Raw genomic sequence first — 19,500 nt, forward strand, 5'->3', positions numbered from 1 at the left:
AGGTTTTTATGTTGCAATTCATTATTTAACCCAGTTTTCTTTATTATACTACCGGTAGATGCGCTCAACCATAGACTACGTGGTTACGTTCACTCAGCACAGTACTGTAAAACGGGATGGGCTGCTTGGTGAGTTGATGTGTTGTGCATTTACTCAACATAAAGACAGACAGACATATCACACACACAATCACACAGAAGATATTCATAATGCGACTCCCAACTGCATTAAATTGCAGTTAGTTGTGCTTCTGTAACTCATTAATTTGGGGTTAACTGGCCTATAGCTAATGGAATTAACCCAAATGGCTGCATTTGTACAAATCAACCGTAAATCAACTATTCCAGCTAGATTCTTCCATTCTGAGCCATCAACTGACAAATTAGCATTTTTGCTTTAATTGATTTCCCACAACTTCTAACCAGCATTAGGAGCATTACAACTTCTGGCTTAGCACTTCAAATCTATACTGCATATTTGATGGGGTTAGAAGGAACTTATGACTGGGATGGGTGGTCTTTTGCCACATCACGCAATGCACCCTGACAATTGATGAGACGTTCATTAAATTAAATACACTGCAATTAAATGCACTTAAGTCTCTCTGGTATGGATTGGATGTATTGAAGATGTTACAGGTAGTCTGACTTAACAAACCTTTGTTTCACAACCATCTGAAGTTACGACAGCACTGAAAAAAAGTGACTTATGACTGATCCTTGCACTTACAACTGCAGCATCCCCATAGTCACATGATCAATATTCAGGAGTTTGGCAACCAGCATGTATTTACAAGATTAAGCATATCAGGGTCATGTGATCAACTTTTGCAATCTTCTCAGCTGGCTTCTGACCAATAAAAGCTGGATTTACTTAATGACCATATCATTCACTTAGTATCTACAGTGATTCACTTAACAACTACATGGGGAAAATTGGGTGTGACTCACTTAACAACTGCCTTGCTTAACAATGGAAATTCTGGTCTCAATTGTAGTTTTAGGTTGAGGACAACCTGTAATATGAAAACAGCAGAAAAAGAGGTTGTTGGGATGTTTATATTGCACTTAGATGGAACTTTTTGGATCATATTCTGAGGTTGCTGATCAGACAAATTGTAGCTCTGGTCCTAACACTCACCTTCCCTAACCAGTTCACAAATGTGAGCGCACGCACAGCCTTCCACGCATGCACTTTTAGCAAAAAAAGGGCCTAAATGGGATACCATAGAGCTGGGGCAGGTGGGCAGGGCCACCCACAATTTCTGCTTCGGGCAAACCGGTCCGAACCGATAGAATACCATCTCTGGTGATACAAACCCAGTTAAAATAATGAACTGTGGTTCAGTTAATCATGAGTTGGTGTTTTGCAATGAATACAGCTTAACAGTGCATTTCAAAAATGATGATCTATAAAATTTCACAAAACGTATAAAACTAGTCCATGAATCCCCTTCAATAAGATCAGGATTACAGTTTAAAATGGAGTCCTATCTTTTATTGTTAACTATCTGAATTTAATATAAGCCTCAAACTCTCAGCAACATCTCTCAACAGCTGAAATAAATTCAACAGACACGTCTCCCCTTCCTTCTATGTAATATTCACCTGCCAAACCAGACATCCTGCAATCTGTCAGATCTATAACTAATCTGCAGATTTATGATAAAATGAGCTCTTGCATGGGTAAATTGAAAGTATAGCAAGTGAGTTTAAGAGATTTATGAATCTGCATTTCATGTTATGCGTGCTTATACAGAGGTAAACCTGATTGAAAGTCAAACTACATATGATTGTAAAGACAATGTGCAATGTTTGTTTTGTTCTATAACATGGGGCTTTCTGGAAGTGCTGGACAATCCTAAGGTTAAAACCAGCATGGTTAGTGATAGTTGACTTGGATTATTTATTCTGCCATGTCTCGATATTAAACCATTCTTAATACCGAGATATGGCAGAATAAATCATCATGCTATAAAAAGACATTTAGTTTATGAAGGATCTAATTCTGTCTTTCCTGAACTGATGCTGGATTCGACTGAAGCTGTCATAATTTTCCCTTTAGCTATTAATTTCCAGTAAACCAGGATGTGATCAAGTTGAAGAACGGATTTCTTCCATTCCTAATAATATATACAGTTTATGTTGTAAAGAAAGTTCTATTTTGAGGTCATTCCATATTACAACAAAGCTGCAATTCTTAATTGTGAATACTGAGTGGTTTTACAAAACCTTTTAACCACTTGCTGCCCCTATTCACTAGGTTGCACTTCTGAGTCCTCTGTATTTAATATATTGTACTTTAAGAGAACAGTGACGATTTAAGGTAGTAAGTTTGTACATTTTTACTTAGGAATAAATTCTATTGAAATCATTATGGCATACTCTTGAAGTGGAAAGAGTATACTTTAAGCTTTGATTGTAAAATGTAAGCCAAAACAAAGACTATGCATATTTTTGGAAGGAGAATTATACTGAATGTATATGAGCTTATCATTCGAAGAAAATCAGACGTTTTAGTCCAGTATGAATTATCAGAGACAAAGCAGACTATGCAAAGCGTTAGCCACAAGGGCAGCACGATCCTATTCAAGTCGACTTAAAATACAGCGTCAGTTAATCAAATAAAACGGAATTAATCCGCCTATTAGCATCTTTGGTATTTCAACCTCTTTTTAATATACTCTATTGAATTTGGCAAGCTTATTTCTTTCTGCGCACTGAATTTAACCGAAATCGTAAGTGTATTTGGCTAAACTCAAGTGGCAGTAATGCTCCTGCCCGTGGAAAAACCGAAAGAACAGAACTTCCTTGCACATCGGTGTCCCGTTATTCAGAAGATCTGCGGGAAAACAAGCCAGACCAAGGTTTCTTGGCAAGGTTGCAGCAACGTACAGTCATTATGGGGGAGGAAGCGACTCTTTTAGCGTGGTCCTCCTGAACAGGGGGTGCTGTAGGCGGCCGAAGCCGGATGAAGAGCCGTTCTAGGCAGACGCTGTTTCCGTACCCAGCAATCCTTGCGGCATCCTTACTCTACAATCAACCGTTTGTGACCTTCCTTTCCTGGGGTTTCCCTGACTTTGAAGGTGGGTTTGTTGTTATCTTTTGGGGATAGCGGGCTGGCTGGGAGGCTTTTTTTTTAAACCCTTTGCTGTCTGTCAGCGCCCGTCGTGCGCCTTGGGAGAGTCCCGGTCGTTTGCGAATGTTGGAGCACCGTTTGTTGGGGAAGGTTACCGGGATGAGTCTAAGGAGCACAAAAGACACTGGGTTTACTCAAAGCCCAGTTCCAGCTACTATGACAGCCGGGGAAGGATTGGGAGTATAGAGAGAGAATTAGAGCACTTACTACCCCACTTTCACTCGCCCCCTATCTTGTAGTAGGAGAGCCTTGTTTAATCCGCGCTGGCAAAATCTCGGGTCTGGTAGCATCTTATCCAACTAACAAGCTATTTAAAGGAATAGGTTTTTCCCCGAGCTGCAGTTCCTACCTGTGTCTGGTAAAAAAGTGAGCCTTCGGTAACCAATCCTAAGAGTATATGAAATTCATTGCCACTAGAGGTGGAGGCTGCTATCATCTTTTGATACATAGCTTTTATTCTCTTCACTGTATGAATTTATGAGGGGAGGATATACCTACATGAGGAACGCAGAGGTTCAGTGGCTAAGATGCTGAGCTTGTTGATAAGAAGGCAGTTCAGCAGTTTGAATCCCTAGTGCTGTGTAATGGAGTGAGCGCCCGTTACTTGTCCCAGCTTCTGCCAACCTAGCCATTCGAAAGCATGTAAAAATGCAAGTAGAAAAATAGGAGCCACCTTTGGTGGGAAGGTAACAGTGTTCCATGTGCCTTCAGCGTTTTGTCATGCTGGCCACATGACCACAGAGATGTCTTCGGACATCGCTGGCTTGTCGGCTTTGAAATGGAGATGAGCACCGCTATCATATATGTGCATGTCGGCATAGTAAAAGGTAATCATATATTACCTTTTACTATACCGACATGAAGCTATTATAGAAACTGTAGGCTGGCATTGCCAGTGGAGTATACAGATGCATCGTATTTTTATTTATGTTCTGGAGATGTCTGTTGAAGGATAGAAAATAATGCATAAAGTTGCCTCATCCTGAGCCTTTTGCTCATGTAGAATCTAAGCTACGTCTTGGGTAACCATAGTTTCACAGAAGATCCACAATTGACTAGGTACACTTAATATACAGTATTTTTTGGAGTATAAGACGCAACAAGATTTTGAAGAGGCAAATTAAAAAACGAAGATTTTGCACTCTGCAGACCTCCCGAAATCGGGCCCGTTTTTTGTCAAAAACAGGGCATGAATAGCCTTATGGAGGCTTCCAGAGTGCTCCTGGGGGCTGGGGAGGGCGTTGAACGGCCTGTTTTTCACTCATTTTTGCCCTTCCCAGCCCCCAGGAGCACTCTGGAAGCCTCCTAAAGGCTATGCATGGACATTTTTGCAAAGGAGGTGAGGTTTCGGGAGGCCAAAAATGCTGTATTCAGTGTATAAGATGCACCCAGATTTTCAGCCTCTTTTTTGAAAATTTGAAAAATACAGTAGTTTACAGTTAACTCATAAAAAGGTCCAATAAGCTGGATGCTGTTTACTATGCTAGAGAAATAAATTTAATAAGGGTGGGCTTTTGGTTTCCTGCTCGGTGGCTTGTAGTTGATCACTGTGGCAAATTACAATATAACAGACCACGCGTGTGATCCAAAAGAACTCTTACTTTCTTGCGTAAATGAAGGACAAGCTAATTACATTCTAAATAAAGCCTCCCTAATTGGAGGAAGTTTTTTTTAAAAAATAAGAGTGCCTATAGGTCATTAATTAAAATACAAATGTAATTATAAAAAGCACATAAATTTAATAAATAAACCAGTAAGCACAAGTTAACTTTCAAATGCTGTTGTTTTGTTCCTACTTATAGATGCTGGCTAATATTTCGAAGTTGTGGGCTATCTATAAACCTTCAAAGGAATTTCAGCCTCTCGTCGTTTCTGTGATCTTAACAGGATACCTTTTTTACAAAATTGAATTTGGAGGTAAAGTTTATATGCGTGTATTCTGGAACTCTAGTTACGTATGCAGTTTTAGATTTATTTATTATATTTTTATCCCACGTTTATTACTTTATAAATAACTCAAGGTGGTGAAAACACCTAACACACCTTCCTTTTCCCACCAACAACAATCCTGTGATGTGGGTAGGGCTGAGAGAGAGTGACTGACCCAAGGTCATCTAGCTGGCTTTCATGCCTAAGGCATGAGTAGAGCTCACTGTGTCTTGGTTTCTAGGCCAGCACCTTAACTGCTACACTAAACTCTGTGCAGTCATTCATGCCCTGGTCATCTCTCATTTGGATTACAGCAACACACTCTATGTGGGGCTGTCCTTGAAGACTATTAAGAAGCTACAACTACTACAGAACATAGTTGCGTAGATAGTTCTGAAGACCCCTTGGGTGGTACATTTAACACTGCTGTTGTGCGAGCTGCATTAGTTGCCAGTTTGCTTTCAAGTTTAATTCAATGTGTTGATTGTCACCTTTAAAGCCCTGCACAGCATGGTGCAGGGTATTTGTGGAACTATCTCACTGTACTAGGATTAGTCCATCCCATTCACTCCAGCAGAAGAAGCCTACTTCAGATCCCATCTGCCAAAGAATTTCATCTGGCTGGGCCTAGGAAAAGAGCCTTTCCTGCTGTGGCCCCTCCCTTTGAAATATAATCCCATTGGAGGTGAAGTTGCCCCCACATTCCTGGCCTTCCAGAAGAGCCTTAAAACCTGGCTCTGCCAGCTGACTTGGGGCCCCGATAGAGGCGTTTTATGCTGGGGTGGCTCACAGGGTAGAGAAAAAATCCCTGTCACCTGTCCTCTTGGTTTTTAGTCTTTATTTAATCTTTCCTAATTTTTAATAGTTTTGTATTTTTTATTATGCTTTAAGCTGCCCAGAGTTGCTGCAACAGTGAGAGGGATGACATATAAATTTAATTAATAAACTGGCTGTTCTTTCCCTTTTCTTTATTTGAGATAGAAGACAAATAAAGTTATGACACTCAGCTATTGAGTGACTTTTGGCATCCATACAATTTTTATTTAGCTGGATGTAAATAATTAATATACTACAAACTGATGATATTAATGGAATTATTATTATGGAAAAGCTTCAAGGGATTTTTTAAAAATGATCTGTAGCCTGACTGTTCCCACATTTGTGTTGAGGCTCATTGTCTTTAATTGCATCCAAATAACAAGTACAATAAAAGATTATGGATTCCATTTGTTTTATGGTATATTTTTAGTTGACTGAAAATAGATCAAATTTTCTTATACATGATTACTGTATCTTCCCAGTTTGCCTTGTATTATATTCATTGTATATAGATATTTATTATATAACTGAAGCAATTTAAGTATGCTGTTTAAGATCAATCAAGGAATTACTTCTTCTATTATATAAGATGAACCAACAAAATATATGTGATGATATAACATTAAGCTTTTCCTGATCCTTTCATTAAAAAATTCAGATGTTGACAGTCTATCACCTATCTGCTGCTTCAAAAAATGCATAAATTTCAAGAACATCTTCAGCCTTAATTCAAAGAGCAGAGCAAGACAAAGCCATGTGAATTCACATTCCAACTCCTGAATTGCATTGTTAATACTGTTTGATGGTGATTGCAACCAATCCTTAATCAAACGTTACCTGAAGCAGTCAAACAAAAAGAAATACAAAAGGCTATCAAACTTGCTCCAAATTTTGCAAAAAGTATACCAATAACCTTATTTCTTCAAATTCTTATAAGATTGGGTTATTGGTTTTGGATCTAATATATATTTTTCAGCAACAGTCAAAATGACTAAAAATACATAGTTAAATTGAATAAATAATTCAATATCATTGAAAGGTAATCCAAACTTTCAGTGACATTCCTTGATACAGATTTTTAATTGTGTTTAACATTCCTATTGACAAACTCTGTATGGCAGCTCTCTCCCCAACATGGTGCTATATAGGCTTATCTGGTATTTGTGTATCATAAAGTGTGAATTAAAATAATCAAGATTTTTTTATCCATGACTACAAAATTTCTGGTATTAATCAAATTTACAGGGTTTTTTTGTAATTATATTTGCCTTGACTATTTGGGTTCTCTTAAACATTTTTATTGGAATATAACTTTGTCTTGATATGATCTACGTCTATTGTTTGGTCTTTTGATAATGAAATTCTTTTATCCTTAGGTGAACATTCAGCAGAAAGAAGAGCAGCGGAAAAAAAGAGGAGGAGTAAGTGCTAACATAATTAGAAATGTATATAGATCTGTCATAATTACATATTTCATTAATTAAGATCTTAATGTAGAGCTTGACAGTGATTCTGTATTTGTCGTTAGTACCAAATGTGTACATAAAGCTCTGAAAGTAATGATTCTTCTTCTGAATCTAGGATTTTCTTAATATGTATATCCATTAAATAAGATTCAGATTTTACTTGGCATGTATCTAGGCTAGCTGGGCTCCTTCTTTACCATGGTGGAAACTAAAATAGTGTGATATATGGAAAAGTAAGGAGTACTCTAAAAATGGTCAGTGATTTTTATGATTGTATCCCCTTTCCTCTATTTTTCCCAATAGAAAACTCCCTTTTTACGACCCTGTAATCCCTTAATTCGGAGTATAATTGGGGTGACTGGATGAAGTTGAATCTTTACTGACCGGATGACCTTCCTGACGCCTCTACTTAACCCATTAAATTGGATTATCCAAGCCAGTTTATTTGTTAAATTTATATGCTATCCATTTCATTATCCAAAGCAACTCATAGTAAAATATTCAGGGGATGAGTAAATCTTGTCAATTTGTTAAACTGAGTGAAACAGATGTTATAACAAGGAGAAACAACTTTTATAGGTTTAAAATCTGGATCCAGTCCATTTCGTATTAAAATACGCTAGTCACTGTCTTCTCTGTATAGCATTTTAAACTCTTTTTTTTTAACAAAATTTTATTGGTTTTTTAAAAATAAAAATGGAAAAGGAAAGGGGTAGTGGAATGAGTTACAAATTTTGGCAGTTACAATATGTAGAAGGTGTCATCCCCCCCCCCCCCCCGTACTCATAGTATTCATTTAAACATGAAGTTTGATACTAAATAATAATTCTTGTCAGCATGTAAATTCAAATAATAATTTCAATCAATTTATATCAAGCAGATTTTCTTGCTCATTTTTGTGATCTGAGTTTTCTTGGTATTGCCCCTTCTCCCCCCGCCAGCAGAGCTCCGGCCCCTCCCGTGTCCTGTAGGTCTGGTGTAGCATCATCGGATTTATCTAGGAGTGCTTGATTTTTTTCCATAAAGGCCTGAGCCTCTATGGTTGTGTTAATTCTAACTCTTGTGTCCTCCCAGAATATTAACATGCCTTCAGCCATCAGCCATCTGAACCAGACCCCCTTCTGGTATAACTTCTTCCCTAATTGCGAGTAGTTTTTTCTTTTCTCTCTAACTTTCTTAGGGATCTGTTTCAGAATGGTTATTTCTCTATCTTGGTATTTCAAAACTTGCCCCCTTTGTGCACTCAGAATCTCATCTCTTGTAGTCTTTCTGAGAAATTTAATGTGTACCTCCCTGGGAACATTGTGTGTTCTAGCATATGCTGAGTTTACTCTATAAACCAGGTCCAGTTCCCACCCCATCTGTTGTTTTTCTTTTTGGATGTATTCAGCCAAAATATTTGTCATGATGTCCCTTAAATCTTCATCATCTACCTCAACCACATTTTGGAACCTAAGGAAAAAGGACATTCTTTCAAATTCTGTTTTCATCTGGTGGGTCTCAAGCTCTTGGTTCCCCTTCTGCACCCCTTTCACCTCCCCCCTCATCTCAGAGCATTTTAAACTCTTATTCATAATCATATGTTTTTCAACTTTTGTGTGGGGCAGGGAGTTGCAAATAGCACTATTTAACTACCGTGTTTCCCTGAAAATAAGACAGGGTCTTATTATCTTTTTACACACAAAATATGGCTTGGGCCTTATTATGAGGGGAGGATTTATTGTTTGGGGTTGCTGGGCAGCTGCTCTCTTGCGAGCGGGCTCCCAAAGAGCCGGGCACAGCCTCATGGGCGAATGGCTGTGTTGCGCTGTCACAGCAGCGCAACACAACAGGCATGAAGTGACCACACTCACGAGCAGCCACCTGGCAAACCCCCTTTCCAGCCGGGCACACCACCATTCACTGACCTAGGGGTATCGGCAAGCCACGTGAGTGCCTGATCGCCGGCTCCTGTGGCTTGGCGCCTTCGAAATGGCAGTGAATGGCGCTCTGCATAGCTGGAGGAGGGGTTGCGCGAGCAGCTGTTCCGCTCTCGCTCACACGCCTGCCAGCTTCACGATGCCCTGGCCCAGCTCTCTCCGCAGAGCCAGGGCACGTACGCCGCTGCCACATGGCTTTTTCTGCGGCTTCCCAACCGAGTCTTCTGGCAGTGGCCGTTCTGGGCGTGCGCTCTATGGTTGTGGGCCAGCTGCCGGGAGAGCATACAACCATAGAGCGTATACCCAGAGTGGACACTACTGGAAGACTCAGTTTGGAAGCCGCCGAAAAAGCCATGTGGCAGCAGCGGAGGTGCCCTGGCTCTGAGGAGAGAGCTGGGCCAGGGCATCGTGAGGCTGGCAGGCATGTGAGCGCTCGCGCAACCCCCCTCCAGCCGTGCAGAGCACCATTCACTGCCATTTTGAAGGCGCGGGAGCCGTGCGGTGGTGAACAGGCGCTCACGCAGCTTGTTGATACTCCTAGGTCAGTGAATGACGCTGTGCCCGGCTGGATAGGGGGTTTGCCGGGTGGCTACTCATGAGTGTGGTCGCATCATGACTGCTGTGCTGCACTGCTGTGACAGCGCAACACAGCCATTCGCCCATGAGGCTGTACCCGGCTCTTTGGGAGCCCGCTCGCAAGAGAGCAGCCACCCGGCAACCCCCCTCTTCAGCTGGGCACAGAGCTGCTCATATCTACCTAGCGGTATCCCGAAGGCACTAAGCAACGCGATCACCTTTGCCTCCCCCCCCCCCCCCCGGTTCCCGCGGCTTGGCACTTTTGGGATACTGCTAGGTTGGTGAGCGGTGCTCTGCCTGGCTGGAGGTAGGGGGTTGTCCAGGTGGCTTATTTGCAGGGGAGGGCTTATATTTTTTGCCCACCAGAAAAATGTGGTATGGCCTTCTTATCAGGACATGTCGTAATTTTTGGGAAACACAGTATTATCTTTCACAACATACATACAGTTGCAAGAAAAAGTATGTGAACCCCTTGGGATTACGTGGAGTTTTGCATGAATTGGTCATAAAATGTGCTCTGAACTTCATCTAAGTCACAACAATAGAAAAACACAGTCTGCTGAAAGTAATACTACAGAAACCTTAGATGTTGCCATGGTTTAATTCAACATAACATGTAAACATTCACAGTGCAGGGAGGAAAAAGTATGTGAGCCCCTAGCCTAATGACTTCTCCAAGAGCTAATTGGAGCCAGGAGTGAGCCAACCTTGACTCCAATCAGTGTGATGATATTGGATGTGTTGCTGACAGCTGTCCTGCCCTTTAAAAACACACACCTGTTTTGGGTTTACTGGTTTCAAGAAGCACTGTCTGATGTGAACCATGCCTCGCAGAAAAGAGCTCTCAGAAGACCTACGATCAAGAATTGTTGACTTGCATGAAGCTGGAAAGGGTTACAAAAGTATCTCCAAAAGCCTTGATGTTCATGTGTCCATGGTAAGACAGACTGTCTACAAATGGAGAAAGTTTAGCACTGTTGCTACTCTCCCTAGGCGTGGTTGTCCTGTAAAAATGACTGCAAGAGCACAGCGCAGAACGCTTCATGAGGTAAAGAAGAATCCTAGAGTGTCAGCTAAAGACCTACAGAAATCTCTGGCACATGCTAACATTTTTGTTGACACATCTACAATAAGGAAAACATTAAACAAGAATGGAGTACATGGGAGGACACCACAGAGGAAGCCATTGCTGTCCAAAAAAATATTGCAGCACGTTTGAAGTTTGAAAAAGAGCACCTGGATATTCCACAACACTACTGGCAAAATATACTGTGGACAGATGAAACCAAAATTGAGTTGTTTGGGAAAAACACACAACACTATGTGTGGAGAAAAAAAGGCACAGCACACCAACATCAAAACCTCATCCCCACTGTAAAACATGGCAGAGGGAGCATCATGGTTTGGGGCTGCTTTGCTGCCTCAGGGCCTCGACGGATTGTTGTCATTGATGGGAAAATGAATTCCAGAGTTTATCAAGATGTTTTGCAGGAAAACATAGGACCATCTGTCCGCCAACTGAAGCTCCGCAGAGGATGGGTGATGCAACAGGACAATGACCCAAAGCATACAAGTAATTCAACAAAAAAATAGCTTCAACAGCACAGAATATGCCTTCTGGAGTGGCCCAGTCAGAGTCCTGACCTCAACCTGATTGAAATGTTGTGGCATGACCTTAAGAGAGCGATTCACACCAGACATCTGAAGAATATTGCTACACTGAAACAGTTTTGTGAAGAGGAGTGGTCCAAAATTACTCCAGATCGTTGTGCAGGTCTGATCTGCAACTACAGGAAACGTTTGGTTGAGGTTATCGCTGCCAAAGGAGAGTCAACCAGTTATTAAGTCCAACGGTTCACATACTTTTTCCTCCCTGCACTGTGAATGTTTATATGTTATGTTCAATTAAACCATGGCAACATCTAATGTTTGTATAGTATTATTTTCAGCAGATTGTGTTTTTCTATTGTTGTGACTTAGATGAAGTTCAGAGCACATTTTATGACCAATTCATGCAAAACTCCATGTAATCCCAAGGGGTTCACATACTTTTTCTTGCAACTGTACATGAAAGAATCTAGCTACCATTCTAGCTGTTGCTTTACAGCTGGTGTTCACATTCTTGTGTTGTAAGCAGTCATGACAATTCCATGCTAGAAAAAGCAAATCTTTTACTTGGCTGAGTCCTGTTAAAACTGCCACTGGATGATAGAAGGACTGATTATAATTATACAGTTATCGTGTCCTTCATATGCTGGTTCTGACAGCTATGTATTAATGAAGGGAATGGATAATGTGCAACAATGCTGTAGTTTGTAATTATTACAAAATGAGACATATTGAACACATTGTGATTGATTACCAAGTAAACATGCATAGATTATTCTATCTAGATTGTTGCATATTATGTGTTTGCATAAAATAACACTTAGTTTTGCATATCTATCTAGACTTGATCAGGCCCAATGAACAAGAGGAACAAACTTCGAAAAATTCATAGTTATATTTTCGGTATCAGAATAATTGATATATTTTATATGTAGTCATACTAAAGGTGTCTAAAATAGTGAGCTAACTGTAACATCATATGACATCATATGGATGGGCTGATCTTCCTTCCGACGTCAATCTCATGTGTGTAACTTAGGTCTGCTATGAAAAGTCTACATTGTGGAGCAGATTTGGGGAATAAAATTGAGAAATATTTGGTGCAATCTTCTGATGTGAAAACGCAATTAGGTAGTGACCAGTGGAATATGTCATAGTATACGGTTTCCTCAAAAATAAGACCTCCCGGATAATAAGCCCAATCAGGCTTTTGAACGCATGCACTGAAATAAGCCCTTGCCCAAAAATAAGCCCTCCCTGAAAATATCTCAATGCAGCAGCAGCCATGAGGTGATCACGCTTGCCGCCTCCTGCACCTCAAAAATCATAAGACCTCCCTGAAAATAAGGCCAAGCGCTTATTTCAGGGGTCAAAAGAAAATAAGACCCTGTCTTATTTTCAGGAAAACACGGTATAATTGATCGGTTGCGGGTTTTTCCCTATCATTTTAAGTCATAATTTTCCAGTAAAGTGTAAGTATTTTGTTAAAAATGGTTTATTGTTGATCTAATTAAGATTATGTTATTTCAGGAACCAGGCCTGAGCATCATTAAAACTCGCACTCTTCAGTATGAATTTTTGAACGATCATCCTAGCTGTAAACAAGCTGAGCCACATCATGGGAAACTAAGTGTTCTGTAAGCAGTGTGCATCATTAGCACAGTGGTAATCTGCCATCTGTCATGGAGTGAATAAATGTGGTGTTCAAGAAGTGTGCTGAATATTTTATTAATCTATATTTCCTAGACATAATTGATATTTTGTACTTATTTATTTTCTTCACTACTTTCTTCTAATTGTCCAGCTCCCAAATTGGCATGCAGTACAACATAATGACATTATACAACACAGTTATCTAAAACAATACTATATTTAGCACTCCTAGGGTTAAGGTTCCAGGATACACTGCAGAAAACTTCAGAACATAGTATAGTAGATAAAGCATGTTAGACATGCTTTATCTTGTTAGACAACAGAATCTAGAATAACGTAAGACCATAATATCTAACCAACCAAAACCAGCCAAAATAAAGTAGTTTCTATTTAAAGAACCTAAGGAAAATGTTTGTCTGCTGACACAGCTACAAAGTCAAGTCCCAAGAGAAAAAAAGATGAAGGCTGAAGGCTTTTAGATAGTAGCAGTGGATTGGCTCTTTCTATCCTTTTGTCAAGTATTTTGCCAAAAACTATCAGATGTGCTAACCCTGGGTAACTGAAACTGAATAGTGATGACAAGGATAAAATTGCAAGGTTGCATGAACCTGAAGTGTAGGTGTGAGGAGAGATAAAACATGAGGGGAATGGGAGAAATTAGGCTGCTGAATGTACTGAAACATCAATTGCGTACTAGATTGCAGATAAAAACATGTAGCGTGCATCCCCACAAGTTAGCATGGCATCTTGAATTGACTGTCCTTAGTCAGTTTTGTCAGTATTAATAGTGATATAAAACCACGAAACTGCCACTTGTTAATTTTGAATAATTATGCAAAATAATGCAGTTTTGTCAATATGCCCATTCTTTTTCCTGGAACACTCCAGATTTTGGCAAGTGGGGTGGTGAGGGTTTCAGCTATAAGAAGCCACAGCTGAGCACTATGAGAAATTCAGCCTAGAGGGCACTGTGTAGTCATGAAAGAAAGATTCTGATCTTGTAAGCTACTTTCAGATTTGAAAGTCTTTGGACCTTTATGTTGATGCTTCTCCGTGGCCATTGGATGGAAGACTCTGCATTTAGCTTTAAAAGAAATGCAACAATATGCCTTCCTATAATGATTCCTACCTGATGGATTTCTGGAGGGCCATATTCTCCCAGGCCTTGAGCTTGATTAGCTGGAGCCTCCCATTGGATGTTGGTAAATGTGCTATCTAGTAGATTCACCATCTTTCACTTCACTTCACTTAGACATATATGCTTTACGGTGCTTTTACAGCCCTCTCTAAGCAGTTTACAGAGTCAGCATCTTTCCCCCAACAATTGGGACCTCATCTTACCAACTTCAGAAGGATGGAAGGCTGAGTCAACCTTGAGCCTGGTGAGATTTGAACTGCCAAATTGCAGGGAGGCAGCAGTTAGCAGAAGTAGCCTGCAGTACTGCACTCTAACCACTGCGCCACCATGGCTCATCTTGCTCTTTTTCTTCTTTTCTACTTTGATCTATTTTGATCAATAGCCTTACTGTATTATTTTTATTTTGTATATTGTGAACAATCCAGAGTCCCTTAGAAGTTAAGTGGTATCAAATTAAATAAAAAATTGAGAAATCTTTTAAAAACAATGTTAGGAATATGTTTGTAAGTTGGCTGCTATTTTAATACTCTTGAGATAGTTTTTTGCTTTGCTGGGTTTTTATTATGTTTTCTGTAAATGAACAGAAGACATAGCATAGATTAGGAAATAGTTGGCAGATGAATTATTTTAAATAGTAGTAGGACCCAAAATGGTGGGATAAGAAATGCAAATCACCCATAGATATTAGTAATATTTCAAAGGATGTGATTTCCAATTTTAACATTGTATGCACATAATACGTTAAGCAATACATACAATTAAGACATAATCAACATCCCTTTCATACTCCCAATTTTACCTGTAATTAAAATAAAATTACAATTTTGGCCAAAAAAGTTAAGACGGATAATGCAGAGTTTAAATTTTGCAGCTTCATCTGCTTGTATGTATTCTGATAAATTTGAAATACAGACATCTTATGACTCAAGCAGATTGTTATATATAACAAATGCCTTCTGCTGGGTTTCTCTCTCTAAAATAAAATAAAATACCGTAAAATAAAATAAAAATCCAGAAATGCAAAGCATTATATTAGCAGTAGAAACAGATCAGGCAGATTATGCTGCCCATCCTGTTTATTTAACTAAAAGAAGAGCACACAATCTCTTTAGAAAACTTCCAATCAGTACAATTCTACTGTATAATTCAACAGAAGTTGTTTAGATAAATTGAAGTAAATGGATGTTTCCTAAATTACATGTTTTTAAAACTAACCAGTCATATCCTCTTTGAATATACAGGTAAATTGATGCTTTAAAACAGTTCTGTGCTTAAGCCCAAACAAGCTAAAAATAGAAGCAAGGACAACGTTTATGGAAATAAGGTTTCTGTGCCAATTTTGATTTGTTTTCCTTATTCACCTCATGCCAGGAATTTCAATAAGGTGATACCTGTTGGATCGATTATTAATTCATCTAAAGGGAGTTCTCTGTATTTCTAAATCCCTCAAAAAGTAATCTGAATTGTATTCAACTTTAAAATTACAATTATATCCGGCAGGAAATTATTACCGTAGGTCATTTTTTTACTTGTGTATAATCATTGGAGACTAATGCCCTTTGTAATATTTATGTACAAATATATATGTTCTGTCATTGAATACATAGCATAGACTTTTTTTTCAAAAGTTCCCCATCCAACCTTTGTTTAGCTTTAGCTTTATAGCAGCATCATGTCCTTCAGGGTTTGTTACATAGCTAGGTGTTTGGTTATCTTCATATGGATAACATAAACATGGTTTATTCAGTGTAATTGGTTGTTGAGTAACAAGTCATTGCATACTTTTAGTTGCGGCCATGGATGTCTAAAATTGTTTCTATTTATATGTAGGCTAGGAATCATTCTGATTACAGTAGGGTGGAAATGTGTTTAATTTCTGGGTTCAATGACCCTGAACCATGATCTAACCACAAATTTGGGTTTGCAGAACAATATAGGCAATTTGTGATTCAGTATCTTGTATGACTTGATAGTCTCAAGGTACATAATACAACCATTTGGTAAAAGCTAAGGAGACCTCAAGGTGATCAGTAATCTTATGGAAGCTTATTTAACCCTCACATCATCTTGAATTTTGTAAGAAGAAAAACATGGATATAAATGATTTCCATATTTTATGATTTCTAATGTAGATTAAAATGTATGTATTTAGTACATTCAAGATGAAATTAAACAGAATATTGTAATTAATTTCTTCCATCATGCAACTCAGGACAATAAAGGTTAAAACTTCATTACTATAAAGTAAGATGTTCTATATTAGAATCTTCTGAACTTTTATAATTGCATTAAGACAATTGTCTACATCCTAGGATCCCATTGCAATTGGAAATGAAAAAAAATCAGTTTTTGTTATTCATAAGTAACGAACTGCTGGAACACACAAATTACTATAACTATCAAGAATTATGTTCTATTTTAAGAGAAATTTATATTATGATTTATATATGTTAAATTAGTTTAGAAGAAGGGATTGATGGGTTATTATTATTCCAAGAGAAATTTATATTGTGATTGTTGGGAAGAGAGGGGTACAATATGTGTATGAGTAATCTACTTTTAGACAGGGGGAGGGGAGGGGGTAAAATAATTGGTATAATATTTGAATTTCCTTTCTTTAGGGGGGGCTGGGGGGAGGGGAGGGGGTATAGTATCTGTATGGGATTTATACTGTATGGTGGGGGGCTTAAAGGGGGAAAATATGTTTGAATAAAACTTTTTCAATAAAAAAAAAAGAGTTGGAAGGGCTCTCGGAGGTCCTCTAGTCCAACCCCATTCAGGCAGGAGACCCTATGCCATTCCAGACCAGTGGCTGTCCAGTCTCTTCTTAAAAATCTCCAGTTTGGTGGGTCTGTCTGTGTGTTATTAATGTGCCTGTGTAAATATGTATTTCCTTTGAGAGCAGGCAACAGAATTTCATTTTTAATATGTGCCAGTGTGGACACAGTAAACAATGACAATAAAAGTTATCCTATCTTAAAAAAAAAAAAAAAGAATTATGTTCTAAAAGGCATAGCTCTCATTGACGTAGTAAATGTAGGTCAGACCTCTGTCTTTTAGGTGGCTCATGACAGAAAATACAATGCAATGCTAGAACCTTGAATTAAGTCTGAAAATGATCCTCTTCAAATTACAAAATTCATTTTTATGCAAGCATTTAAGCTCAAATGCAGAACTTAATGGATGCAGTTAAAGTGCAGAAATAATAAATACAATAGGACAATAAATATCAAAGACTAATAGATCAAGGAAAGATATAAGGAAGGATCACTAAGTGGAAACAAGAAATGGCAACAGATGCATTTTTTCCTAGGTTCCACAGTTGAATATAAAGAGAATCTTACAGATACTTTTTGTACAAATCAGCTTTGAATTAAATGCCATTTTCTCCCATGAAATGTTTCTTTTTACTCCTGATGATCTTTCTCTGGGCTGCTGTGCACACTTCCAAACAAACATTCCACATTTGCATTGTCTAAAAATGCTTATAGAGCCCATTTGATTGCCAGAGGCATTCTGTGAAAAAAAATGTTCATATTTTGCCGCTTCCCATTTAAAATTCCTGCATATAAAATTCAAGAGTCTGGTAAATACCAGGTACTTTCTGAGATGATACCTTGGATGTCACATGATAGACCACATCTACTGTAAACTCAATCCGTGTGCTTAATTAAAGGTTCTGGAGGTTGCGAATACCCGGTTAAATGAGCAAGTCATTGTCAAGCAATAAATGAGAGTAATGTTTCTCAACCTTGACAACTTTTAAGATGCGAGGATTTCAACTTCCAGAATTCCCCAGCCAGCAATGTTTAAGTATTGAAGTCCATATATCTTAAAAATTGCCAAAGTTGAGAAACACTGGATTATTGTGCAAACAGCTGAGTTGGCATATATATGAATACATTTAAAAATGCAATGAGGTTAATAATAATTGATAAGCAGTACTGGGAAGGGTTGGAATGTCATCAGCCAGTCAGCGTTAGTTAGGTATATGCAATTTCTGCCACAAAGAAGCTGAACAGGTTTTCCCGAAGAAGTTGAAACAAAGGCTACTTTAGAAGTATGGCTCAAACTTTCATAACTAATTAATATTCATAGGTTGGTGGGGAAAGGAGACAAGAACAAATTGACAGAAAGCTGTTGTGATATCAAGGTTACATCTCACAACTGCCCAAAGATTCATTAGACTTCACACTTTAAAAAATCCAAGGGCTTTTCTTTTTATTCTTTCCAATCTGGTAGAACTTGTACAGAAATCACACTAAGCAGGTCGTGATTTTGCCCACCTGTCAGCACAATTACTCCTTGAATTGAATACAACAGGACTTGGTCTGGCAGAGGAAGGTAGCAAAAGAAAGATTGAGTTTGAAAATCAGGCAAGATCTGAGGAGAAAAGGAAAAAAACCCAAAGCATCACAAAAGGAAATATTATATTATGGGTAGTATACATTTTAATATTTCTTTTTCGTTATGTAATGCAGAGCTGAGTGTATTTATTTTATTTATATCCTGCCTTTATGATTTTTATAAACAGCTCAAGGCAGTGAACATATCTAATACTCCTTCCTTCTCCTGTGAGGTGGGTTGGGCTGAGAGAGAGAGTACTGGTATTTATTTAAAATAGTGTGCAAAAATATTTTCACTTAATATTTTACTTTCTCTGTAATTTTACACAATATATAGTAGCCAACTACATCTTAGCTTAAAATGTTCTTTGTGTATAACCCATGTTAAATTAAAGCTCCTTATGTCAAGTAAAGGGACACAGTGACTCAGTGACTAAGACACTGAGCTTGCCAATCAGAAAGGTTGGTGGTTCGAATCCCTAGTGCCGTGTAACAGAGTGAGCTCCCGTTACTTGTCCCAGCTTCTGCCAACCTTGTAGTTCAAAAGCATGTAAAAATGCAAGTAGAAAAAATAGGAACCAGCTTTGGTGGGAAGGAAACAGTTGTGTGTGTGCTTTTGGCGTTTAGTTGTGCCGGCTACATGACCACAGAGACATCTTCAGACTGCTCTGGCTCTTCGGCTTTGACACAGATGAGCACCGCCCCCTAGAGTCGGGAATGATAACCATATAGGTGCGAGGGAAATCTTTCATTTACCTTTACCTATGTCAAGTAAGCCTAGAAATTGGTTTAATTCAGTAAAACATGATTAAGTGAACAGCTTTTAAATATCAAGTTTCATGATCAGAAAATCCATTACCATCATAAATAAATTTGACCTGATGTTACTTTCTTTTAAATTTTTTAAT

The 19,500-nt window shown here is 38.6% G+C and overlaps 1 long non-coding RNA gene across 1 annotated transcript; it reads left to right on the forward strand.

Moving 5' to 3' along the window:
• The first annotated feature begins 91 nt into the window (after window positions 1-91).
• LOC309384450 lies at window positions 92-13,166 on the forward strand. Its single transcript, XR_014174062.1, has 5 exons — window positions 92-106; window positions 2,065-3,085; window positions 4,941-5,055; window positions 7,263-7,307; window positions 12,986-13,166. It is a non-coding gene; the product is annotated as an uncharacterized lncRNA (long non-coding RNA).
• The last annotated feature ends 6,334 nt before the right edge of the window (window positions 13,167-19,500 follow it).

The sequence above is a fragment of the Natrix helvetica genome (genome assembly GCF_964273705.1).
Source record: "Natrix helvetica genome assembly, chromosome: 1".
NCBI classification, from domain to species: domain Eukaryota; kingdom Metazoa; phylum Chordata; class Lepidosauria; order Squamata; family Natricidae; genus Natrix; species Natrix helvetica.